This window comes from Salvia splendens, chromosome 1 (genome assembly GCF_004379255.2).
Source record: "Salvia splendens isolate huo1 chromosome 1, SspV2, whole genome shotgun sequence".
Lineage (NCBI taxonomy): Eukaryota > Viridiplantae > Streptophyta > Magnoliopsida > Lamiales > Lamiaceae > Salvia > Salvia splendens.
In genome coordinates this window covers 37,074,003-37,101,208 of record NC_056032.1, presented here as the reverse complement: position 1 = coordinate 37,101,208, position 27,206 = coordinate 37,074,003, and the positions used below count along the sequence as shown (strand labels likewise).

Here is a 27,206-nt window from a genome sequence, read left to right as displayed (position 1 = left end):
GATATTCAGAATTCCGCCGCCACATTCAATCAAAATATTCAGATCATCCATCTTTGTTTATAAATGATCCAAATTTTACATTATAATTGTATAGAGATAGGAAAATCGCATTATAATCACCTGCATTATGTTGAGAATTTCTCTCTATAAATGTAGAAATGAAAATTAAAATCAAAACGTATTTGAAAAGGGGAGACTTTAACTATGATGTAAAAACTGAAAATAAAGATTAGAAAGTAAAAATTGAGTGGCTCAGACAGACGAGACGTGCGAAAAAGTATTGTCCCTGACCCTCGCACAAAACAAAGGTCTCATAGAGCTGGGATTAGTAATCTAATCATCACTGCCAAACACCATTTTTTCGTCTATAAACAAAATGTAGATACTAATTCACATAATTGAAATATTTGCTTTGATCGGATGAGAATCCCTGCGGTTTTATCTCCATGAACAGGTACGGACTAGGGCGACGGCCGAAGGGCAAGAGTGGCTGCCTCCGTTTTGGTGTGAATGACAAGATGAAGCCTGGGACTTTTATACAAAAACCGTTAACAAATTAGGGTTTAGTTTAATTTTATAATTGAAAATAATAAATCCAGCGATAAGCTAACGTCTATAAATTTGAAATGAAATTCTATCTATGCCGCCGAGTAATTGATTTTTAATTGTAATTATAAGAAATAAATAATTCAGTTGAATACACTTCAAAGTTCAAACACGTTATTAATTTTAGTACTACTCTCACCATCCCAAGAAGATGACTCATTGCTTGGGTGACATGAGATTTTATGTTTTTTTTATGTTAAGTGGAGAAAGTACAGTAGAATAAGAGAGAGAATAAAGTAGAAATAAATGTGTTTCTATTTTAAGTAATGAGTCATCTTCCGTGGAACGGGATAGTATAACTTAAAATCCTTCATATACATCTTTTGTGCATCTACCCCTACTCGTTACTATTGAAAATTTTGTATGTTTATAGAAACAAACTCATGCTATTACAAATGGTGATAAATTTAAAATTTAATTTAAAGATGCGACAAATAATTGCATCGGCTCATAATTTTAAAATCTGATCAATCATTCATTCATATTACAATACATGCAAACTTGCTAACTAAATATTCTTCTTGATCACACTATCTCATAAATAATTGCATCGACTCATAATTTTAAAATCTGATCAATCATTCATTCATATTACAATACATGCATACTTGCTAACTAAATATTCTTGATCACACTATCTCATTTTATAATATGAATGAGATACTGATGATTATATATATTAATGACAATAGATTTGTTATTAGACCATCTCCAACCATTTGCATCTGTTATGAAGAGTGGCTGAACATAGCAGTGCGAGTGCATGGAAGATTAAGGTGAAGAACACAACATCAAAGCAAGAAGAAGTTCAAAAGTTTGTTGAGCTACTAGCCGTTAGGAGCTTAGTTAGTTACAATCGTTTTTTGAGTGAAGTTCTTTTTCACTTGATTTCTTCTATGTTGTATAAATAGCGTTGTTAGTTCATAGTTGAGAGTAATCTTCAAGTCGTAAACACTCTATTGATTTCCTTCAATAATATTTCGATTGAAGCTCATATACTTTCTTCTTCCTCTCAAACCTTTATTCTTGATCGTTCATATACATTCATTTCTCAACAATTGGCGTCGTCCGGTGGGAATCTTGATCGATCAACGACGTTGCGATGGCAACTAGGCTCGAGGCAGAGAAGTTTACGGGGAAGAATGATTATGGCTTATGGAAAATGAAGATGAGGGCGGTTCTGGTGCAGCTAGGCTTGGCCACGGTCTTAACTTCGGCAGATTCGGATGAAAAGGGGAAGACTCCTGCACTAGATGAGAAAGCTCAAGCAAAGTTCGATGAGATGCAGTTAAAGGCTCATAGCGCTGTGATTCTATGCCTTGGAGATAAGGTATTGCATGAAGTTCAAGGGGAGACAACTGCATCTGGGATCTTGAAGAGGCTTTATGAAGTTTACTTAGCCAAATTTGTGGCTAACCGCCTCTATATGAAAATGAGGTTGTATTCATATAGTTTTTCAGAGGATAAGTCAATCATGGAATAGTTGGAGAATTTCAGTAAATCTATAGATGTTCTTGAGGTTGTTGATGTTAAGATCAGTGATGAAGATAAGGCTATCTTGGTCCTCAATGCCCAACCAAGCTCCTACGACCAATTAAGGGATGTCATTCTCTATGGCAGGGATAAGGCCATCACCTTGAATGAGGTTCATGTTGCACTCCAACTCCATTGACGTATACATTTAAAATAGTTACAAAAACCAACGTTTTTCAGATACATATTTTATAATATCTTGGACTCTCATAACTCTATATGCTATAAATTTTTCTTTGCGCAAATTGATAAGGATAAAAAGGTTGTCAAAATCCGTTAGCCACCGACCCTGATAATTCGTAGAGTTTGTATAACTCAAGCCCACCAAAACATCATTGATATTTTGTTCAGATTAATATTAGTGGATTATAAGAGCCACAAATCAGCATATATAAATTCCATTTTTAATTTCCCACTACACAATTATCAAACATACTCTTTAAGAAATACATATAACCCGGAGCAATAAAATATCGTAAACAAATTAATATCCATATGCATATGCATCTCTGTTCAATTTATTATTCTGTGATAAATCAAGCCCGGTATCTGCCCGGGGTTTCCAATATGCCAATATGATTTGATCCGTAGGTCCCAATATGATTGACCCGAAGGTCCCAATATGATTGACCCGAATGTCCCATTGTGATTGACCTGAAGGTCCCAATATGATTTCAGATCCAAAGCGAGCCCGTCACATATCCTCTTTAATTCAGTGATTCAAATAGTAAAAATGTCATATAAAAACATATCCATTATTGTCATACTCCAACCCCTTCGACGTATATATTGATAATAAACAAATACTCCCATTAATTCCATACTACACAAATATCAAACATATTCTTTAACCAACACATATAATCAGAAATAATATCATAACAATTTCATATCTATATGCATATGCCTCTCTGTTCAGTTTATTATTCTGTGACGGATCAAGCCCGGTATCTGCCCGGGATTCCTCTATGACCCGAAGGTCCCTCTGTAATTGGACTCATAGGTCCCTCTATATTTGACCCGAAGGTCCCTCTATAATTGGACTCGTAGGTCCCTTTGTATTTGACCCGTAGGTCCCTCTGTAATTCGACCCGAAGATTCCTCTACAATTTCAGATCCAGGGCAAGACCGTCACAGATCCTCTTTAATCATATGATTCATGTACTTCAATGTCGACTTTATCCATTGCATCAATCAATATTCACATTATATTCTATGAAATAATTTCAACACAATATATAAATATATCTCTTGCACCAATCATATATTCACATCATATTCCACCATATAATCCAAATAATTACTCCAATTTAACACATAATAATCAACCATATAACACTTGTAAAATTAAAAGTGTGATTTATACCCACCTCTCGTATCAAGATAATCAATTTGAATCTTTTACTTCTTTCTTCTGTCTACAACCCTAGACCCTTTTTTCTTCTTCCTTCTCTCAACCTCTCTCTTCTAATGCATTATTCATGTTTTTCTTCGAACCTCTCCCTTTTCTTTCCTTAAAATGAAAAACTCTCCTCCATAACAAATGTGTGTCTGTATATTAGTAGGTAAATCGGTATATTTTTTCCTCTTTCCCCATTGATAAAATGAACTCCCTATTTATATTTAGCTTTATCTATATTTTTGCACAAAAGTTGTTTTATTACCACGTATAAGTCATCACATCAAAACTTATCAAAATTATTTACTTTAATATTATAAAGTGCATGACTCATATTTATTTTGTGCATGTAATTCTACACTTGCCACGTATCATATTACCTAATACCTCTATTTACACAACCTTATCCTTCCTCTTTTATTTTTCTATAGTAATAAGCTACAAATATGTATATTAGTGTGTGTATATATGTCTCATGCATAATTATAAAAATTGTCATGCATACACAACATTAGGCAAACTTTAATAAATTAGTAAATCACTAACTAACGCATACATTTTACATATAATAATTAAGTTATTTTAATTAGCGACCTAATTATAAATTTATGTTTCCTTTTTTCTCTTTTTTTTTATTAATTGGGTTGGGGATGTCACAATTCTTCCCCTTTTAAGAATTTTGTCCACAAAATTCGTTATCCATTAAATTCTGATCATTATATTTTAAACTTTAACATTTGCAACATTATCTTTTAAACACTAGTACCTTCCATATAATTGTTTGTATACCCTCTTGCATATTTCCTGTAATTGCGTTCATGTTTATACGTTTAACTTATGCAACTAATAGCATCACTCTTCACTCAACCAAAGACAAGAGTAATACCTTTCAATTGGGACTATATTAGCTCACTGAAGTATATCAATTATCGTTGACACAATGCTTCTTGTATAACAAAGCCATATCTAATTATTTTCACGTGATTATATAGAAATATAAAATTCTTTTATAATTAAATAATAATACATGGTGACTGACCCTTCTTTCCGTAAAGAGATATGCTCAAGAATGTCCCTATTCCTAAATATCACATGCAAATGCAAATAATGATCAACATGTTTTATATAATGCTTAGAAATGATGACTAGCCCAAATGAGATCATGTCCATGCTCTTATAATGTTCAGAAATGATGACTAGCCCAAATGAGATCATGTCCTGCTCTGATACTACTTAAATGTGACACCCCAACTCCATTGATTATATATATTCAGATTTATGGGGTTCATCTCAAGTTAAAAGCCTAGGTGAAGGGAAGTATTACATGTCTATTATAGATGACTTCTCTAGGAAAGTATGGGTATATAATTTGAAAGAAAAAGTCTGAGGCATTTAACACTTTCAAGAATTGGTGCAAAGAAATGGAGAATGAGAAAGGGATATCTCCTAAGGGGCTAAGGACAGACAATGGCCTAGAATATTTGTCTAAAGAGTTTGATGTTTTTTTGCCAAGATAAGGGCATAAGGAGGCACAGAACCGTTCCAGCTAACCCCCGACAGAATGGGGTAGCTGAAAGAATGAACCGCACTCTCTTGGAAAGGGTCAGATGCCTTCTGTCATCTTCTGGTGTTGGCAAACAATTCTGGGCAGAAGCAGTGTCTACTGCAGCCTACTTGATTAATAAATATCCTTCCTCTGGCATAGCAGGCTCAATACTAGATGAGAGATGGTATGGAACAAAACCAGATTATACTAGATTGAAGCCTTTTGAATGCAAGCATTTGCACACTTGAAGCAGAGGAAATTAAATGCAAGAGCACTGCAGTGTATTATGCTTGGATATCAGTGGGGTGTGAAAGGGTAAAGGCTCTGGTGCATTGAACCTGGTAATCACAAGATTTTGGTCAGTAGAGATGTTGTCTTCATTGAAGACAAGATGCCTTTTCTGATTAAGAAAATTGGTGAGGAAGTTGCTGATCCTATTGCTTCTCATTCTAAAGTGGGGTCAGATATTTTCTCTGGTGAAACAAGTATGGAAGTTGATGAAGCAGGTGGAGTTCAGGAAAGCCAGGAAATTGGAACTGAGACTCAGCAACATCAGCATCATCCTCCTTCACAAGAGTATCAACGGGCAAGGGACAGACCAAGACGAACTAATGTGAAGCCACCAACAAGGTTCAGTGATTATGAAATGCTCTATTATGCTCTACATGTTGCTGAGCAGATTGAACTTGCTGAGCCTAATTCCTATGTTGAGGCAGTGAGTTGGCCAGAGAGGGAACAATGGATTCAAGCCATGAAGGAAGAAGTTGAGTCTCTGATAAGCAATAAGACTTGGATTCTGGTGGAGAAAGCTGAGTTCAGAAAAATCATTGGATGCAAATGGGTGTTCAAAAAGAAAATAGAGTCAACAAATTCTCAGAAAGTCAGATTTAAAGCCCGACTTCTTGCAAAGGGTTTCAACCAGGAAGAAGGGATAGACTTTAATGAGGTCTACTCTCCAGTTGTGAAGCATAATTCCATTCTGGTCTTGTTGGCAGTAGTAACTAAAATTGATTGGGAGCTAGGGCAATTGGATGTAAAAACAGCTTTTTGAATGTGGATCTAGATGAGACAATTTATATGGCTCAACCTCTAGGTTTTGAAGTTCCTGGCTCTGAACAGAAAGTATGCATGCTTAAGAAAAGTATTTATGGTCTTAAGCAAAGCAGTAGGCAATGATACTTGAAGTTTGGTGAGAGTTTACCAAATCTGGGCTTCTGCAGATCTCTTTATGATAGTTGTGTTTTTGTGAAGAGACAGAAGAACAAGGCACTTGTGTATCTTCTTTTATATGTAGATGATATGTTAATATCAGGGCCAGACATTAAAGAAGTCAGAAAGGTGAATAGGAAGACTTTGAAATGAAAGATCTTGGCAATGCAAGAAGGATCCTTGAATGGATATAGTCAGAGATAGGAGCAAGAAGAAGTTGTGGTTGTTACAAACTGATTATATTCACAAAACACTAAGGAAATTCAGAGTTGAGAACATGAAAAGCACATCAACTCCAATAGCTATGCATTCCAAGTTATCTAGTGATCAGAAAGGTAAGAATGATGAAGAGAATAGGGAAATGGAGTTGGTTCCTTATTCTAACATTGTTGGCAGTTTGATGTACATGATGATATGTACAAGGCCTGATATAGCACTGTTAGGGTTTAGTATACTGAAAAGCATGTTTCGAGCAAATTCGCACGAATAGGAATCTTGCTTGTATACGGAAAAACTCTACAATCCACTTTTAACCCGATTCAGTATTATTCGAGCAGTTTGCACGAATAGAATCAGTATTTATTACATTGTGTTTACTTTTGCGTTTATAAGATGTTTTACAAACATTTAAATGCATAAGAAGTAAACAAAGCCTAAGTCTTTTGCTTAGTAGACTGGTTGTGGACGTCGTCCACTTTAAGGTAACTACAGTCGGTTCTATGCAATGCTTTGCAAAAGAAAAAGAAGAATTTCACAACCTAGATAGGCTTTGGCTACCTATCGTGAAAGGTTGCAATGTCAGTCCGATTATTTCCAAGCATTATTGAAATAAGATGATGTTTGTGTGGTATTGTAACGCCCCGCTTTTCGAACCCTAATTTTCGAACCCTAAGACGTTGTATTTATTGCTTTGATTGCCGCAATTAAATGACGATTTATTATGTGTATACTTTGGTGACCTAATTTGTTTTGACCAAGTCAAAACCGTTGATTTTATGACGTGGTTATAACTAATTGATATGGAATGGAATATATTTTTGCGGTGATTTATATTATTTTGGGGAGTGAGACTTAATTAGTATCATAGATAATTCCCTTGCCTTTTTATTGAGAAAATTTCGACCACTACTATTTTCCGGAGAGGAATTCTATTTTCTTGGATTTAATTATTTGTTTTGGGGATAATTATCCAATTAAATCAAAAGCCTAACTATCCTATTTCCTTCTTGAGGAAAAATCGGCCCCCACTATTATTCCTAAGGAGATTTCGAAATCTCCTAGCTTGTGGGAGAAGAAATTATTCATTATTTATTTTGATCCCTCAATTATTTCTTTCCATGTTTTAATTGGAATATCCTAGCAAATATTTCCCTACCTTATTTATTAAAGTTTGGAAATTATTCCTTGTGGGATGAATTGAATAACACGCCTATTTCCATCTTATTTGGGAGGATTTTTATTAATTTTCTTGCTCCGTATTATTTTATTCTGCTCCGTGAAAATACTAAATTAAATCATGGCTAATTAAATAGCCATGATTTTCAAAATATTCTCCCTTATTTTCCCTCAAATTAACGCCAATTTCCCCTCCATCCAATCTCTCATCTTTAATTTGATTTATTCTCCAAATTAATTATGGGATATTCTTCAAGCCTATAAATAAGATACTAACCTAAACCTAGCCTCTCAATCACACGCCTCCCACCTCAATCACACGCCATTCTCCCTTGCTCCACCTCTCCCACACTTGTTCTTCCACTCTACTCAAGATCCTTTCGAATTTCCAAGAGATTATTGAAGAATCAAGGCTTTTATTCGTTCCTACCGTTTGTTTCGTCCAAGAGAGGTAAAGATCGGACTCTATTCCTCATTCCTCTCCATCCCAACTCTTCTTTTGTTCCCTCATGCATCTAGTGGGTGTAGGATTTCAAATCTAAGGGTTTTAATCGGTGGGAATTTGTGATTGTGTATATGATTGCGTTTTGAATGAATCGTTTGATGATTTAATGAATCTATGGCGAATGATATATGATGTTATGAAAGCATGAGTATAAGGACTCTTTTGAGCATGGTTGTATGTTAAAACCATGAAAAGGTTGATTTTGAATAAGTGGGGGTAAACCCTAATTCGAATTTCTAAAAGCATGAGGAACTGTGATTCCGAACAGTAAGTTCCGACTCGTTTTTGACCGACCAAATGAACTCCGATTTAACCGATTCTTTTTCCTGAGTAAACTTCATGATATGTTCTGTGTTGTGTGCGAATTTCAACTCATTTTGACGAAAGATATATTTTTGGTGAATTTTTAAAATTTACTGCGCATTTCTGGCAGAAAGTGTTTTCTCGACCAGTAGGTTACGTTTTCGATTTGACCGACCTAAAATGGTTATTTTGATATGAATTTTTAACTGGAAATTATTTGATGAGTATACTGCCTTTTGGTAAAATTTTAGCCCCAACGGAAGTTGGGTGAATTTTTAGTAAATTTTATAAAATGGTTGCGCAGTGCTGCCAGATTTCTATCTTTACAAAAACACTATGTTACTATAAGTGAATTACATGATTGATATATGTGATGACGTGATGTGATGTTCAAAGATGGGAAAAGGGAAAACGATAGTGACATGCATAATATTAAGTCAATGGTTGTGACTGATAAGTTATATATATATATTATCTAAAGGTGATAACTCGTGCGCGAAGCGTGATAACAAAGGAAAGACAGTAGTTGAAACCAAAACGGTCGAGGTGGGCTACTTTTCTACCCTACACTATGTGTGGGTTCTCTTTTACTAAAAACTCTTTTACGTATGACTGTGGAGCTATAAGGGTAGTTTTAAGCGATTATCATGCCGTGATTTGTTTTAACGTGCCTATCTGATGTGGCTGTTGCCACTGTCATATAAATCGAATTCGGGTCCTCGTAGGGCTGCAAACCCTACTTGGATTAGTGTACACCTATGGTAGACTGTGTGCTAGCGTACGGGCTGGCCGGTCTAGTGACCTGGATTGCGGCCGCATTCCTTGTCATGTATTGGCAGATATGGACGACGATGGGAAAAAATGACTGCGCAGTCGCTATTTTGAACAATGGAAAATATTTTGGTGCCTCGGGCCTTTCCAAAGTAAAACCCCGATGGTTACTTACGTATGGCATGATAACATATACTTTTATTTAAAATGTTTTCGGGCATGAGCCACTGAGTATTTTCAAAAGTACTCAGCCCTGCATATGTTTTCTCTATGTGCAGGTTGAGCAGCGACGAGCGGTTGGTGGTGTTGAGCAGAAATAATAATATGGTTGCTTTGAAACTTCGAGTGTCGTTGTGTCTTCACACATGACTTCACTCTTCTCTTGGATGCTTCCGCTGTGATATTTTCCTTACGTACATTTTTACTTAACTATGGCTCTTTTTGATTAAATGTTGAGAACTCGTTACCCTTTTTATTAATGTCAAACCTTTGGTCTTTTCATTTATTTTAATATAGGTATCTTCGGTCGTTTAATTATTAGACTTAAATTTTGGTCAGACTTTTATCGAAACCCTAGCCTTCTAAGCCCGTTCATTTAAACCCTTTAAGTCGCGATCGCCCGCTTTTATTAACCCTAGGGGGGCGGTCGTGACAGGTATAGCACTGAATGGATCTAACGGCAAGACGTGTCTTTATGCTATCTACTGAAAGACGGGGTCTTGATAAATATTTAGTTCTTAATCAATGTACGTTAGCATTGAGCATACAATATTGAGTATCTACTACTTTGACTTACCAAAGGTGCGGGTTTTTCGTCACCCAACGATCCAGGTATATTGGGTAGTGGTGATCATTATCTAGCGGTGCTAGGATTGCTATTATGTTGAATCGCGCACGAGGTGATTCTTGTTTGATAATGTCCTCAAGAGGAGCTTGAACAAGGTTTTGTTATTCGGAAACTGACCGGTTGGAGTTTTATTACTCTATGAATAATAAATAAGTGTTTCTTGCTAAATCTACTCTTGAAGTTAATAAGATGTTAATTAATTAAGTCCATAGCAGACTTTAATTAATTAATGGGCATTTATATCTTAAGCGCGGGAAATGAATAATAAACAAAATGGAAACCCGGAATACTTATAATTTCGGATTTGGATGGGGAGTTCAATATTACGTCTGTAGTGGCTGCTCGTAATATTCCAATATAAGCTTGTATTAAATTGTGGGTTCAATTTAATTAGTAAAAAGCTAATGAGGGAGCCCATATCCAAAACCTTCCATAGATCCCTGACTGGGCCCAATATGAACTATTATAAATAGGAGAATAAAAGAGACAGAAAAACAATTTTTTTAGTGTGAGAATTTTCGTCCCTCTCTCTAATTAGAAGAGGAACGATTTTTTCTACTTCTTTTCTCCTCCGTGAGTTCTTCAGCTCCTCCTCCGTGAGAAAGTTCTGTCTTCTTTATTCGAGTCCTAGTGTTTCGATAAGATCAACCCACCCTGATGTCGGAATACAGTTCGGGACACCAGTCAGAAGATCTGTGGTCTAGTATTGAAGATCATCGTGGAGAAGGCGCGAGCAATCGACGATTCTTTGGAGAATCAACGAGGTAAATTGGCTAACTCCGTAGCAAGCATGTTTTAGGGATTTTTTGTGCTAAAGCATGTTTGAAATTCAAGTTATGAGCATGATACATGTGATAATTACGCGAATAGATTTTGTCTGAATAATCTGCTAAATAGATCTGTATTATGTGATCCGTTAGAACGCACGCTTTCGCTACCAACCCCTACAAGCACAACAAGCAAATATATGGCCGATTTTGGTAGACAGCACTGGAGTGCCTTGAAGTGGACTCTGAGATATCTGGGAGGTGCAGATAAGCTGGCTATCCTAGTCACAGATGAAGGTGGAGCAGATGAGGAGCCTCTGGTTGGTTTTTGTGACTCTGACTACGCAGCAAACCTTGACACAAGAAGGTCACAAACTGGGTATATTTTCACTTAGTTTGGATCAGCTATATGTTGGAAGTCAAGTTTGCAGAATGTGGTGGCTTTATCAACAACAAAGGCAGAGTATATTGCACTCACTTCGGCAGTGAAAGAAAGTAAATGGCTACTTGGGCTTGTATCTGAGTTTGGAGTAGAGCAAAAGAGTGTGGCAGTGTATTGTGATAACAGTGGTGCATTGTGTCTAGCGAGGCACCAAATGTTCCATGAACGCAGCAAACACATTGATGTAAGGCTGCATTTTATTAAAGATGAGGTGGAGAGTGGCAGGGTAAAGGTGATCAAGATTGATACAACTCATAACCCTGCTGATATGCTCACTAAACCTCGCAGCAAAGAGAAGTTCGAATACTGTTGCAGACTTGTGAGTTTGTGTGCTATAGATTTCTGAGCATTGCTTTGTTAGCCAAGGTGGAGATTGTTATGAAGAGTGGCTGAACATAGCAGTGCGAGTGCATGGAAGCTTAAGGTGAAGAACACAACATCAAAGCAAGAAGAAGTTCAAAAGTTTGTTGAGCTACTAGCCGTTAGGAGCTTAGTTAGTTACAACCGTTTCTTGAGTGAAGTTCTTTTTCACTTGATTTCTTCTATGTTGTATAAATAGCGTTGTTAGTTCATAGTTGAGAGTAATCTTCAAGTTGTAAACACTCTACTGATTTCCTTCAATAATATTTCGATTGAAGCTCATATACTTTCTTCTTCCTCTCAAACCTTTATTCTTGATCGTTCATATACATTCATTTCTCAACAACATCAAACTCAAACCCATTTTTGAGTATACGTCGCACCAAAAGTAATTTTACTCCAATCGTTTACACCAAATTCAAAATTAACACCATTTTTGAGTTTTTGCTCACAAAATTTTTGCAATAACACCATATTTGGTGTTGTTTCACAAAAAGCACCATATCTGGTGTTGTTTCACAAAAATACCAAAAATGAGTTTGAGTTTAGTATATGGTTGGAGAATATTTCTACACCAAAATTCATTTTTGGAGTATGGTTGGAGATGGTCTTAGCATTTCGAAAGGATAAAATTTCTTATTACTGTAACATCTATCATTCGAAATAATACTCTCTCTATATGAACTTTTAAAGGAACGCTCATTATTGAGAAAAAAAATCATAAATAGAAAGTTCAAAATTTTAATTTGATGGACTAAAATTGAAATAGTTCACATCAATAAAGAATGTAGGGAATAAGAAACTAGGTCGTATGCATACTAACTAGAACAATGCATTTTCCAATTAATTGAGACTAAATTAGTATAACAATCATACTCCCTTCATCAAAAATAATTCTATGGGTGGATGTAGGTGTGCACAAACCGAACCGGCCCGACGTTTAACTGCCGGTTTGGGCCCGCCGGTTCATAAATCGGAACTGGGACCGGAACCGGCGGTTTGAACCGTCCGGCGGGTTGCCGGTTCCAACGGGCCGGTTCAGGGTCGAAGGATGCGTTAACCGTGAACCAACGGTTCAAAACCGGCGGTTCAACGGTTCAAACCGCCGGTTCAGGGTTGAACCGCCGGTTCAGGGTTGAACCGCCGGTTCAACCGATTTTTTTTTAAAAAAATATTTATAAAAATCGATTTTAATATTTAAAATCAATTTTTACAAATAAATGAATACAAGAAATTCGTAATAGCCCATATATATTTGATGGGCTTGCGAATTTATGAAACCATTCTTGGTTGTTTCTCTTTTATAGAGACATCCTTGAATGTTTTATGTTCCACTTTTGATGTAGGACAAAATCATTCTTGGTTGTTTCTCTTTTATAGAGACATCCTTGAATGTTTTATGTTCCACTTTCGATGTGGGACAAAATCATTCTTGGTTGTTTTTCTTTTATAGAGACATCCTTGAATGTTTTATGTTCTACTTTCGATGTGGGACAAAATCATTCTTGGTTGTTTCTCTTTTATAGACACATCCTTGAATGTTTAATGTTCCACTTTCGAAGTGGGACAAAATATGTTGAAGTATTTTCTTTTATAACTACATGTTTAGAGCATTCATTCATCTTTTTCCAATGTGAGATACAAAACTTTCTTTTGTCTTATACTTTTCTTCATGTTTTGTATGATATATATAAACAAAATTATTATTCAAATATATTCTTGATTGATAAAAATAAAGAATTATTGAGAAATATGATTTGTATATAGAAAATATTTATTTGTGTAATAATTATTGTTAGGTTTATACAATTTGTATAAGAATTATTCTTTCAATGTGTATAATATTATTTATTAGTTAACATATACATAAATTTTTAAACATAAGCAAATCATTAATGAAAAATAAAATATTAAGTAGTGTTTATTAATTTTTGTAAATAAAATATATTCATTATAAGTTGAAATACACTCTCTATAATTCAAGTAGTGTTTTCCCTATAATTCAATGCACTCTCTTCCAATTTAAATGCTCAAGTCCAATATTAAGTATTGATATTTTAAAAATCAAAAGGTTTAACTTTAAGTAGTATTTATTAATTTTTGTAAATAAAATATATTCATTATAAGTTGTAATTTTTAGTCTAATTCAAATTTATTATCAATAAAATTGTAATTTTCACATTATTGTTTAAAATTTGTTTAAGCACATTTTATACATAATAAAGACTAAAAAGTCAAAAAAAATACTCCATACTTAAAGTTGGATTTGATTTTTAAAATGCCAATACTTGGATGATAGTATATTGGATTTTATTTAATTTAGAAGATAGTATATTGAATTATTCTCTTTTATAGTTACACATTTTGGATGTGTTACTCTTTATTTCAATGTGAGATAAAAGTCTTTATTTATAAGTATATTATAGATCGTCCATCATTCTTCGTCTATATTAATACTCTATCTTCTATTATTATAATTTAACAACAAATATTATTACATAAACTATTATTCATTAGTTCTTTATCATTAATGATTTGCTTAGGTTTATAAATTTATGTATATGTTAACTAATAAATAATATTATACACATTGAAAGAATAATTCTTATACAAATTGTATAAATCTAACAATAATTATTATACAAATAAATATTTTCTATATACAAATCATATTTCTCAATAATTCTTTATTTTTATCAATCAAGAATATATTTGAATAATAATTTTGTTTATATATTATACAATATATGAAGAAAAGTAGAAGATAAAAGAAAGTTTTGTATCCCACATTGGAAAAAGATGAATGAATGCTCTAAACATGTAGTTATAAAAGAAAATACTTCAACATATTTTGTCACACATCGAAAGTGAAACATAAAATATTCAAGGATGTCTCTATAAAAGAGAAACAACCAAGAATGATTTTGTCTCACATCGAAAGTGAAACATAAAACATTCAAGGATGTCTCTATAAAAGATAAACAACTAAGAATGATTTTATCCCGCATCGAAAGTGAAACATAAAACATTCAAAGATGTCTCTATAAAAGAGAAACAACCAAGAATGGTTTCATAAATTCACAAGCCCATCAAATATCTATGGGCTATTATGAATTTCTTGTATTCATTTATTTGTAAAAATTGTTTTTAAGTATAAAAATCAATTTTTATAAATAAAAAATATATTTTTTTAAATTTTCGGTTGAACCGCCGGTTCAAACCGGCGAACCGCCGGTTCATGCCAAAAACCGGCGGTTTTGAACAGCCCGTGAACCGGCGGTTTTTTGAACCGGAACCGCCGGGACCCTTGGCGGGCCGGTTCCGGTTCATGCATATGATGAACCGTGAACCTCCGGTTCATGAACCGGAACCGGTGGTTCGGAACCGTTGTGCATGCCTAGGTGGATGATACAAATTTTAATAAGAAATTGATAAAATAAGATAAAAAAAAATAAGAATAAAATAGGTAAAATATGAGAGAGAAAGAGAAAAGATGGATAGAATAGTGTTAATAATTTGAGATAAACTTTTCATTTTTGGATGGAACTATTTTTTATGTACATCTCGAAATGGAAAGATGAGACTATTTTTCGTAGACAGGTGGAATACCTTTTTAAGAGTAATAATTATAACTCCCGTTGTACTATTAAAATAAAATATTTTCCTTTTTGGATTGTCCAATTAAAAGAAAATATTTCTTAAAATGGGAACAACATCATCTTACTTTATTTTCTTTTCACTTAACAATACCACATAATCTCGTAGTGAAAAGCAAATATTTTGTATTTAGAAAAATGAAGGGTGTATAATATAGTATCATAAAATTGTAATAGTTACAAAATAACAAGCAATTACTATTTGTAGTGTGTTTTAATTTTACACACAAACACTAAATTCTACTCCCTTCATCTATAACTAATACTAGTTATATTTGTGATAAATTTCTATTTCTATTTCTATTAAATGAATCTCATTCTCTAATAATAATTATTTATTTATTTTTATATCTCATATTTTACTAATTATGCATTAAAATTCGTATTGTATACTACTACTATAAGACTAGTGGATGAAGGAAGTATTTGAATCAATTTCTGAATTTTCTTAGGAACTCAAACATTTTGAATATGTTTGTTTTCATCATATAGTAAAAAGTAAAATGTGAAATGTTTCTCCTTCTATCTTTTTCAAACATTTGGAATAGAGATTCCTTAGGGTCCGTTCGGTACATTGGATTGGAAATAGAATTCTACGGAATTTCAATTCAATTCTAAATCATTTGTTTGGTAAAAATATACACTAATTGATAAGATGTTGAATTTGAAAAGGTTTTGCAATGTGTGTATGTGTGTGTAGTAGTGTGAATGTACCCAAATTTATATACTTCTTGGGGATCCCAATTATATACTTTTGATATTGAAATCAAAATATGGAATTGGAAAGAATTGAAATTATAATTCAATTTCAAATCCAAATATTTTGAGGTACTAAACATTGGATTTTGAATTAAAGACAACAATTTCAATTTCGCAGGCCAAATTCCATGATACCTAACGAAGCCTTAGTAACTCGTCTCATTGTACAAAGAGAAATCAAATAGATCACCTCCATACAATAAAAACACCCCAATTGCACTATTTTGTAATGCATTATTATTATTATTATTTGGTATAATCTTCAAACCCTTACTTTTAATGAGGAACCTCATTTTATAACAGAGAAAAAAATTTCGGAATTATAAACTTATTAAGTAAATAAAAGTACATGAACTTGGTTTATACAAACCAAAGTTCAAGAACTCTATTTACAGCAAAAAGATCATGAAAAATACAGGAAGACAAAAGACATCAGAATAAAAATCATTCTCATTATGGATAACTGGATTTGGTTATGCAGATAGCAATAGAGAGGGGGAACGTGCTTTCTTTGCTATCGTTTTCCTTACTTTTGACGCACTATTTTCAGCTAGTAAATAAGAATAAAATGAAACACTGAATCGCGTAATCCAGAGTTGGCCTCTTTGACGAAGGGAAACAAATTGCTGAGAGAAATACTACAGGATCAAGCGATGGGCACTCCTCTTATTCTGCAGGATAACAAAAGTTATGATGATCGAGAATCACTTTCATCGGGGCTTGATTTAGTTCATGCAGAATATGCAGAGAAATCTCCAGATATGGCCAGTGAGACCACGTTAAAAAGGGAGTAAAAATAGATTTAAGTGGCATCTGCTGTGCTTGATAGAAAGATACACAGAGTCGAACAGACCACTAATCAAGTTTGTTTTCTCGTTTTATGAGGAGTAGAAGTCTAGTTATTTGTTGAAATAACGAAAAACAAATAAAATGAGTATATAAATCTTAGCGGAAGAGAGGTGACCTTCCAAGTGAGTGCCCAATTTCGGCAAGCACAATGAACCTTGGCGAGCGATGCCATGTAGTCGTCAGACCTGGGAGTCGGATTACCCACTGTTAAGATTAAATGCATACAGGGTTTTGCTAACTAGAAAAACACCCACAACTTACCTTGAACCGTAAGAAGATTTACATGCAGCAACTAGGTGGTGTTTAGCTTCATCACTTTTCTTCTGCATTCACAGATGATAGTCAGGTTCGCATGAATAAAATATCACATGGTGTTTCAATTGCCAATCAGTCTCCAATTTGAGCACTATAAACTATGGTTCCTCACTGCAGACGGCCGAAGTAAATACTAGTATATGGCCATTACTGACATATAATTGGGGTGGCTATATGTAACTTACAATCCTTATTGGTCCACACACAGATTAAACCTCTTGTGTAGTTTTTTTAACTATCAGTTATCCACTTATGTTAATACAAGTTCCACTAAAATAACTTCCACATATATAACTCTTAACCAAGATGAGTGGTAATGAGTAATGACTAATAGATGCTCTTAAGGATGGTTATTGATGTCTGACTTCTCGAGTAAAAAGAAGACATATTAGCAATACCTCAGATTCATAATAAAGGCCGGCATATAAAGAAGCATAGAAATATTCGCTCTCCCGGCCACTTGAAAATGCTGCAACAAGCTGGAAAGAGAAAACCAGTCACTATGTATAAGGGATCATGCAAGAATCCAAGAAATAAATAGCCAAGGTTGGGACCTATATCATACGTTTTAGATGCCGTTGTGAAGAAGGACATGTAGCACTTGCACAGCTAATTATTCAACGAGTATACATTGGAAGAAGGATTTATTGTATGTACTAAATCATTAAGGAATAAGGGGCCTATGTATTAAGTATTGAATAATTCTCCTCTCCAACACCTAACTTTTTTATTACCTACTAAATGCATTTAAGAAGCAAGAAGCAATTTGCAACTAAATCAAACTTCACGAACACTAGGCAAAGAAATGTTGCAGTATGCTGTTGACGAAATGGCTTAGTGAACTATAAAAGTATCATATAAGAATTCACATAAACCACCTTTTCTGGGTCCCCGCCATCTTTGAACATGCGGTAAGCTTCTCTCATGACAGGCTGGGGATCTATACCAACCTGAATGCAGAAAATGAGCAATTGAGATGTCTATGATCATCTTTTTACATAGCAGCACCAGAGAAAGATGATAAATTCTTAGAGTTGGCTCCATATTTTCTAATATCTTTATACAGCGTACATTCTTAACAAAAATCTCAATTGCAAGCTATGTATCATCTCATAAGTTTAGCTTGGAGTTTCAAACAAAAGAGGTACAAAACAAAGCGATATCAAGTAGATCAAAATCTTAATCACATATCCGGTATCCATAATTTGCAAGGCACTGCCTAGTAATTTACCTCTAAAAATCGTCTTCTAGGTTCATCAACACCATACAACTGAGCTTCACAAAGAAAGCACCATATTGACTCTTCAGTGTCAGTGTAATTTACCTAGTAATTTACCCTCTTCAAATCTGATGGAAGGAGACAGAATCTAGACACCAATGTTAACTTAAGACCAAAATAACATCATAATAACTCCAAAAAATCGTAACAATAGAAATATAAGTACCTATCAAGATAGTATAGCGACAATCCTCTCTGCCAAAGATCTGATATCCAAGCAAATAATTTCATCTTATTAATCACTCAACAACAGCAAAATACTGTAGAATGATCATAAAGCATTACTCATCCACATATTTAAATCAACATTATCTTCAAAGTGGTTAAAGCCTACTGTATACATTCAATTAACCCAATGCGAATTACTCAAATTTTAGTGAAATAGAAACAACTCAGAGAAGCACATACAATCAATAAGTGAGAAGGTTTCTGTACGGTCGAGTTCCAAAGGCTTACTTGCTTTCTGACGAGGATCGAGGTCAATAGCCTTGTCAAACTCAACCATGGAACCTTGAACATCACCCTTCACATAATAGAAATCTTAACTTCCACAACGAGAGAGAGAGGAAAAAGTGCAATTACGTCATAATTTTGCGATTCTACCTGTCTGAATAGAAGCATTCCTCGGCGAACAGCGGCGACAGCTTCACGAGCGGAGCCGCCGCCGGTTAAGGCGTCCCAGATCCCAGCAACTGAGGTCAAGACGAGCCTTCTTGACAGAGTTGGTGCCGAATTTTGGTAGCTGGTAATTCTAGAAAGACTGGCGCCGAAAAAATTAGAGACGTTATTGTTTGGGAGTTTTGCTGAAAATGGAGGTGGGGATGAGGAAGACAACAAGCAAATCGGGTTTGGAATCGAGAATTTTATGCTGTGGGTTGCCGCCATTGTATGAATTGTGAGAGGGAATTTCAGTGAGCAGCAGAGAACCAGGATAAGCATCGCGCTAAACTATACAGGTATCCGCATATATATATTTAGGGGTGGCAAATCGTGCGTGTCGTTGTCGTTGTCGTGTCGACACGATAACGACCCGACACGATAACAACAAATACGAACACGAACACGACCCGTTAAGAAAACTCTAAACACGAACACGAATACGAACACAACCTGCTACCCTCAGACACGAACACGACACGAACTCATTAACGACACGGACCACTTCGGGTCAACACGACACGGTAACAACATATATGACACGACACAATAACGACACTATATTAATATTATTTCTCAACGTGTAACACGAATACGACACTATACTAATACTAAGTGTTCCATTAGACTAAACCTAATTTAAATTTTAAAATAAATAAAATAATAATAATATTATACTATTATTTCTTAACGTGTAACACGAACACGACACGAAATTTTTGTGTCGTTATCGTGTCGACATGATAAGGACACGAACCCCAATAAGCTTCGACACATACCCATTAATTTCGTGCGGGTTCGTGTCGTGTTATCGTGTCGTGCTAAAAATTGTCAGCCCTATGTAGGAAAACAATTTTTTTTAGTAAGTTTGTATTATTAATATTTATGGCAAATTGCATGTAAAGTCATGAACTTTCAAAATAGTTTGATTTTTTATGTGAACTTTTGGTTTTCCCCGTGAACTTTAAATATTGCATAAAAAGTCATGAATTTTACTGGACTGTGCAAATTTTCCATCTGACCCGACCAATAGATTTCCGACACAAACTTATCATATGTGGCGCGCTGGCGGAGTGACTTGACAAATGAAAACATACAAATCGAATTCTACAAAATCGAATTTAACATACAAAGAGACATAAAGATACTAATTGAATTCCACAAAATCGAATTCAGCATACAAATCGAATTCAGCATAAAAGTAGCATTAATTCCACAATTCGAATTGAACTACAAATTTGTCATTTGCCAAGTCACGCCTCCGGTGTGCCACGTAGGATAAGTTTGTGCTGGAAATCTATCGGGTAGGGTCGGATGGAAAATTTACACAATTCGATAAAGTTCATGACTTTTCATGCAAGTTCACGAAAAAACTCAAACTATTTTGAAAGTTAAAGGCAATATACTCTAGGATTTATTCGAGTAGATTTGTAAAAATGTGTTTTAAAATTTTTCTAATTTAGAACTGTTTAATTTTAAAGGATAAAAAAATGAAAATATTTAGTATTATTTTATGGCACGAAGAAAGGTATATTATCTCAAAAAAAATTATTCCTTTGAAATAACGGCATTTGTACCCATTTATCTTATTTTAACAATGAACAAAATTGTTTAAGAAAATAAATTCACCAGATTTCTGCACCGAACGTAATATAAATTCCTTATGACAGGCCCGCAGTTACATAGAAGTAATTGATATCGGGCTGTATATGCATACAGAATTGGGCCTGAAAATGTTCTTTCACAAAACAAAGGCCAGGTTTTTAAGTCCATTATTTCAAAGCCATTCAAAAGTTACGATCACTGAAATTTAATGATACCTTCAATAGTTCAATATATACAACTATATAATGTGCTTGTGAATATACATCATATATTAATATGAACTGAATTATAGTTCAATATATACAACTATACAGTGGCGAAGGTGGCCCATGGTCCCCCACCAGTTTCAGTGTTTACTATATTATACATACATGTATCCTTAAGTCAATGACTCATAGATAGTGCAGGTGGTTGATTACTCCCTTCCTCAGTCGATTCCCATAAGCGCCCTTAATTTGGTAGATTGCAATTTTTAGTTTCGCAATGTTAAATTTTTTTATATTTATTGTTTGTTTTAACTTTACAAGGTTCCTTTATTTAGTTTTGTCCTAAGATTTTTTTCCATAAAATTCTAAGAGATACATTAATGTATCTTATAAATATTATTAGTAAATTTAATTTTAAAGTTATTTCGCACATATTATCCATATTTCTCGTAGTCCCCACCTAGGTCGCATCAATTTTAGGCGATGAAGAAACAAAAAATATCTCTCAACCATGAAGAGTAAGTTGTGTCCCCAACATTAAAATTTTGGCTTCACCACTGCAACTATACAAGGTGGTTGTGAATATACATCATATATTAATATGAACTGAATTTTAAATTGTGATCTAATAGATTACTCCAAAAATGATGTTGTAGAACAAAATAATAATGCGTCGGGCTTTCTGTACCGACCAACAAGCTAAAATATAATTGTGTTTGATTGGCTCAGTGGAATGTGTATAATCACATTTGATGCATCACACGATAACAAGGTTCGTGTTGGAATCGTGGTCCGGTTAACGCAATTGGACCGGGTCGTACAAGTGACGGATTATTTAATTTTGAAATAATTAAATAATTTATAATCGATCTACGCTTCGAGTATATGATTGTGGTATATTCACTTTCTCTACACTGATTCCCGATGAGTGAAAAATAATATATTAAAATATGTCACAATATATGGAGATATGAAATTAATTATTTAATTTATCTATTTTGGACACGTAGACAAAACAATGTGGCAAATGAGCATACGGAGAAAGCTTCGTAGAATGCGTGCACATTGATCGGGTCGTCCAAATACATCTCTAGAATGAACAACTACGTGAGAGGTGTCTAGGTTCATCCGTCCAGGTTCATGCTCCATGATTGATGGTGTAACGTTTGTAACCGCCGGCAGTTACAATTTGCCTTAATGGGTGCTTTGACTCTACCTCCACATGCATTGGACTTGGCCTATAAATAGGCAAGCATACTCTTGCATTCTCAACACCATTCACAAGCATACAAAGCATAATCTCTATCCCTCTCTTGCATTGTTCTTCTGTCGAAGCCCTGCCCTCACCTTAATCTAGTTCGCTTGAGCTCTGTTGATTGCGGTGTTGCTTCATCAGAGACGTAAGCCGTTTTAACTTTGGGGACTACACGCTAATTCGAGAGCACTACCGGGGCGTATCTCGTCTTGCGGAAAGAGGCCTCCTCGACTCGGCTTATTTCCACTATTTTACGGTTTATTGTTTCAAATTCTTCTTTATAATTTCATTTTAGTTTACTTTTCTTTATTCCTTCTTTTGGGTTGTATTACGCTCTACTAGTATTTATCTCTTGTAATCTAGAAAACCAACAATCGCAAGACGAGATATAACTTGCTTTTGAAGGAATTTGGACTTAACTGAAACTAAAACTTTTGAAATTTTAAATACCTTTGTTGGAGATGTCGACTGAAGCCAACACAGTCACTGCTACCACCACCGCTGCAACTCCATCCACCATGTCGTCCACTGCACCGGTCAACACGTCGTCGATTCCCTCGATGATGCCAACCCCCGGGTTCATTCCATCTTCATCAACAACCCCTTGGGAGTTTATCAACCCCTTTGGGCCCACTGGCGGATCCACCTCGAGTGGATCGGTTGGCTCCACTTTTAGTGGTTCCATCGGATCCTTTATTGGATCGAGTGCTGGGGCCTTAGGGTCTCACACGGATGCTGGTTCCTTCGGGGCCGGTACGAGCATGGCGGGCACTATGCCCAATATGCATGGTGGGGGCTCTATGCCCAACCAAAATGTTGGCTCCTTCTGGGGTAACGGGATTGGTTCCTTTCATAGACCAAGTGCGGCACCTTTGGCACCAAGAATGATGCCACCTGCCGAGAAGCCACCAAAATTTGGAGGATCTGACTTCAAAATGTGGCACCAAAAGATGTTGTTTTACTTAAAAAATTGGGCGTCGCGAGCTTCCTCACGGAAAATGAGCCGTCCGCGCCAAGTGATCAAGACACAAGGATCGAGGTCATGGTAGACTATGAAGCTTCGCGGAAGGGAGATTATCTTTGTAAAAATTTCATTCTAAGTGTTTTAGATGATAGTTTGTACAATGTATACTACGTTGTAACCACATCGAAAGAGATGTGGGAAAGTCTAGAAAAGAAGTATAACATAGATAATGCAGGTACTGAAAATTTTGTAGTAGCCAAATTTTTGGGCTACAAAATGGTGGACTCTCGACCCGTCATGGAACAAGTTCAAGAGTTCCAAATGCTCATCCACGCACTTGTGGCTGAAGGGATGACCTTGCCCGACAACTTCACAAGGTGCACAATCATTGAGAAACTTCCTCCTAGTTGGAAGGACTTCAAGAGCTACCTCAAGCACAAGCGAAAGAGGATGACACTTGAAGACTTGATTGTGAAACTGCGCATTGAAGCAGACGTGTGCAAAATTGATCAAAAGGCTAAGGGCTATGGCTCACTTGAAGTCAAAGCCAACCTGTTGGAGCGGGACGGTCCCTCCAACAAACGCCCTGACCCAAGTCGTCCCAATGAGAAGGACAAGGGAAAGGGAAAGCAGCCTGCAAGAAAATTTGAAGGCGACTGCTACAAATGTTGCAAACCTGGCCACTTTGCCAAAGACTGCCGCAGCAAGAAGAAGAAGCCGGCTGCCCACGTCGTTGAGAAGGAGTTCAAGGACTGGGATGAAAGTGACCTCGTTGCTGTGGTCACCGAAGAAGTGAACCTTTGTTGATAACAAGGGTGACTGGTACATTGACACCGGCGCTGCTGCTCATGTCTGCTCAGACAAAAACAAGTTTGTCTCCTACACTGCTGTTGAAAGGAGGAAGATCAATATGGGGAATCAAGCATCGTCCGAAGTCCTCGGCATTGAAAATGTGATCCTCATGATGACGTCCGACGTCTCAATCACTTTGAAGGATGTGCTGCATGTCCTGGACATCTGCAAGAACCTAGTGTCAGGATCAATACTAGTTAATAAGGGGTTTAAACTTGTATTTGAGTCTGATAGGTTTGCATTGTATAAGTTTGGAAAGTCCCTCGGAAAAGGTTATGTAACCAATGGACTTTTCAAGCTTAGTGTGGCTACACGCCTTGTCCCTAAGCCATTGGCTAATAATAATAAAGCATCTACTTCCTCTTACTTGACTGAATGTTCAAATTTGTGGCATTGTAGATTGGGACATGTAAATCAAAACGCCATTAAAAGATTAGTAAATTTAGATTTATTAAAGGCAAATGAAGTGAATACCCAAGACAAATCATTTGTCTTGGAGCAAAAATGGCTAAGTTACCGTTTCACTCAGTTGAACGGAAAACAAAACCCCTTGAATTAATTTACACGGATGTATGTGATTTAAAGTTGGTGCAAACTAAAGGTGGTAAAGAGTACTTTATCACTTTTATTGATGATTGCACAAGATATTGCTATGTTTATCTTTTACGAAGTAAAGATGAAACAATTGAAGCGTTCAAAAATTATAAGAACGAAGTTGAGAATCAACTTGGTTGTAAAATCAAAGTGATTCGAAGTGATAGAGGAGGCGAATATGTAGCCCCGTTTGAGGAGTTATGCAACTCAAGTGGTATAATTCATCAAACAACTGCTCCATATTCACCACAATCTAATGGTGTTGCAGAACGCAAAAATCGAACTCTAAAAGAGATGATGAATGCGCTGCTACTTAGTTCAGGATTACCCCATAACATGTGGGGGAGGATATCATGACAGCCAACTATATCCTGAACAAAATCTCACTCAAAGGAAAGGACATCACTCCTTATGAGTTATGGAAAGGAAGGAAACCATCCTACAAATCTCTCAAAGTGTGAGGGTGTTTGGCGAAGGTAATGGTTCCCCCGCCCAAGGAAGTTACAATTGGCCCTAAAATAGTTCATTGTATCTTCATTGGATATGCACTTAACTGTAGTGCATATATATTTGTTGTTCACAAGTCTGAAATATCGACTATAACAGTAGGAACAACAATCGAGTCAAGGAATGCCGTATTTCTTGAAAATATATTTCCTTGCAAAGACAAAGAAGAGGTCACAAGTCACAACCAATTCTGAGACGAGAATTGAAGATGAAGCCACTAGTTCTAAATCAGTGGATGAAGAACCTCAATCGCGAAAGCGAGCAAGGCCTGATCCAAGTGATGCAGTACTAAGACGTGGTAGTAGAGTCAGAACACCAAAAATATTTGGTCCTGACTATATTGCTTTTTATGTTGGATGAAGAACCAACATCAATAAAAGTAGCATTTGCTAGCCCAGACGAGTTAAATTGGAGAGAAGCTGTTCAAAGCGAAATTGACTCAATTTTGCTAAACCACACTTGGGTGTTGGTTGATCTACCCGAAGGTGCTAAACCTTTAGGGTGCAAATGGGTAATTAAAAGGAAATTTAAGGCTGATGGAACAGTGGATAAATATAAAGCCCGACTGGTGGTAAAGTATTTTAAACAAAAGGAAGGACATGACTTCTTCGATACCTATTCACCTGTAACGAGGATTACATCTATCCGAGTGCTTCTCGCGATTGCTGCACTGCACAATCTTGAGATTCATCAAATGTATGTTAAGACTGCGTTTCTAAATAGTGAATTAGAAGATGAAATCTATATGGAACAACCTGAAGGGTTTGTAGTAACTGGACAAGAGAAAAAGGTATGCAAACTAGTAAAGTCCATATATGGATTGAAACCAGCGTCGTTGCAATGACAATTGAAATTTGATAATGTGATGTTATCAAATGGGTTTAAAATCAACGAATGCGACAAATGTGTCTATATTAAGAACACTGATAACAGATATGTTATAATGTGTCTTTACGTTGATGACATGTTAGTCATGGGTAGTAACATTCAAGTGATTAACGAGACGAAAGCCATGTTAAAGATAAACTTTGACATGAAAGACATGGGTCTAACCGATGTAATTCTTAGAATGAAAATTCTAAGAACATATGATGGAATCATCTTAACACAATTTCACTATGTTGAGAAAATATTGAAGAAATTCAAGGCCTATGATGGCGCGCCGGTTAAGACTCCAATTGAACTCGACGTTCACTTGAGCAAAAACACAGGCGAACCCGTTGCACAAGAAGAATATGCACGGGTCATTGGGTGTATTATGTACTTGACTAATTGCACTCGACCTGACATTGCTTGTGCCGTGAACAAGTTGAGTCGTTACACGAGTAATCCAGACAAAGAGCACTGGAAAGTCGTTACATTGGGTGTATTATGTACTTGACTAATTTATCTTTTGGATTTTTTTTTATTGTTCAAAATAGATTTAACTCAATGAAAGTTTAATAATCTAAGCAATATGCTTATCTCCCCCAAGATCGAATTAGCAACTATTCCTTGCAAGTAATTATATGTTTATAAAATTAAAATAAAAGTAAAAAATCAATGGAAATGGAGTAACCCAACAAGCAACATAGTCGTTCGGACTTATGAAATGTTATTTGGACATTGCTAGCCAGTTTCTTTAAATGTTGAATTTTGAGAGAAATTGGTCAAATCTAAATATTTGAAAGATACGTTAGGTTATTAGTTTGTTTTTTGATAAGAAAAGAATTATCGTATAAACTCAGCCATACTATGTATTTGGATTTTGGACAAAAGAAGATATTCGTTGATCCGTGCAAGAAAAAAAATACTGACCCGTTTTCCTTTTTTTTTTTGGTTCCCGTCAAGATGACTCATTACCAAAAATAAAATACATTTATTTCTATTTTATTTTCTCTTTCACTTAACACACAAAATAAAATTATATAAAATCATATGCCTCCCAAAAAATAAGTCTTCTTCCTTGAGACGGAGGGAGTAAGTATATATTGCGTAGCATATTCGCATGGGGCAACCCCCGCACTTGGATATTCGTATCAATGA

The 27,206-nt window shown here is 35.5% G+C and overlaps 1 long non-coding RNA gene, 1 other non-coding gene and 1 pseudogene across 2 annotated transcripts; 1 reads left to right on the top strand and 2 right to left on the bottom strand.

Annotated features, from left to right (window-relative positions):
* Positions 1–242: 242 nt before the first annotated feature.
* On the bottom strand, positions 243–351 carry LOC121758164. Its single transcript, XR_006041358.1, has one exon. It is a non-coding gene; the product is annotated as a small nucleolar RNA snoR69Y (small nucleolar RNA).
* A 7,652-nt stretch (positions 352–8,003) lies between these two features.
* On the top strand, positions 8,004–9,801 carry LOC121805382. The gene is made up of 2 exons (XR_006051470.1): positions 8,004–8,139; positions 9,546–9,801. It is a non-coding gene; the product is annotated as an uncharacterized LOC121805382 (long non-coding RNA).
* A 6,729-nt stretch (positions 9,802–16,530) lies between these two features.
* On the bottom strand, positions 16,531–19,466 carry LOC121799543 (annotated as a pseudogene).
* Between the last annotated feature and the right edge of the window lie 7,740 nt (positions 19,467–27,206).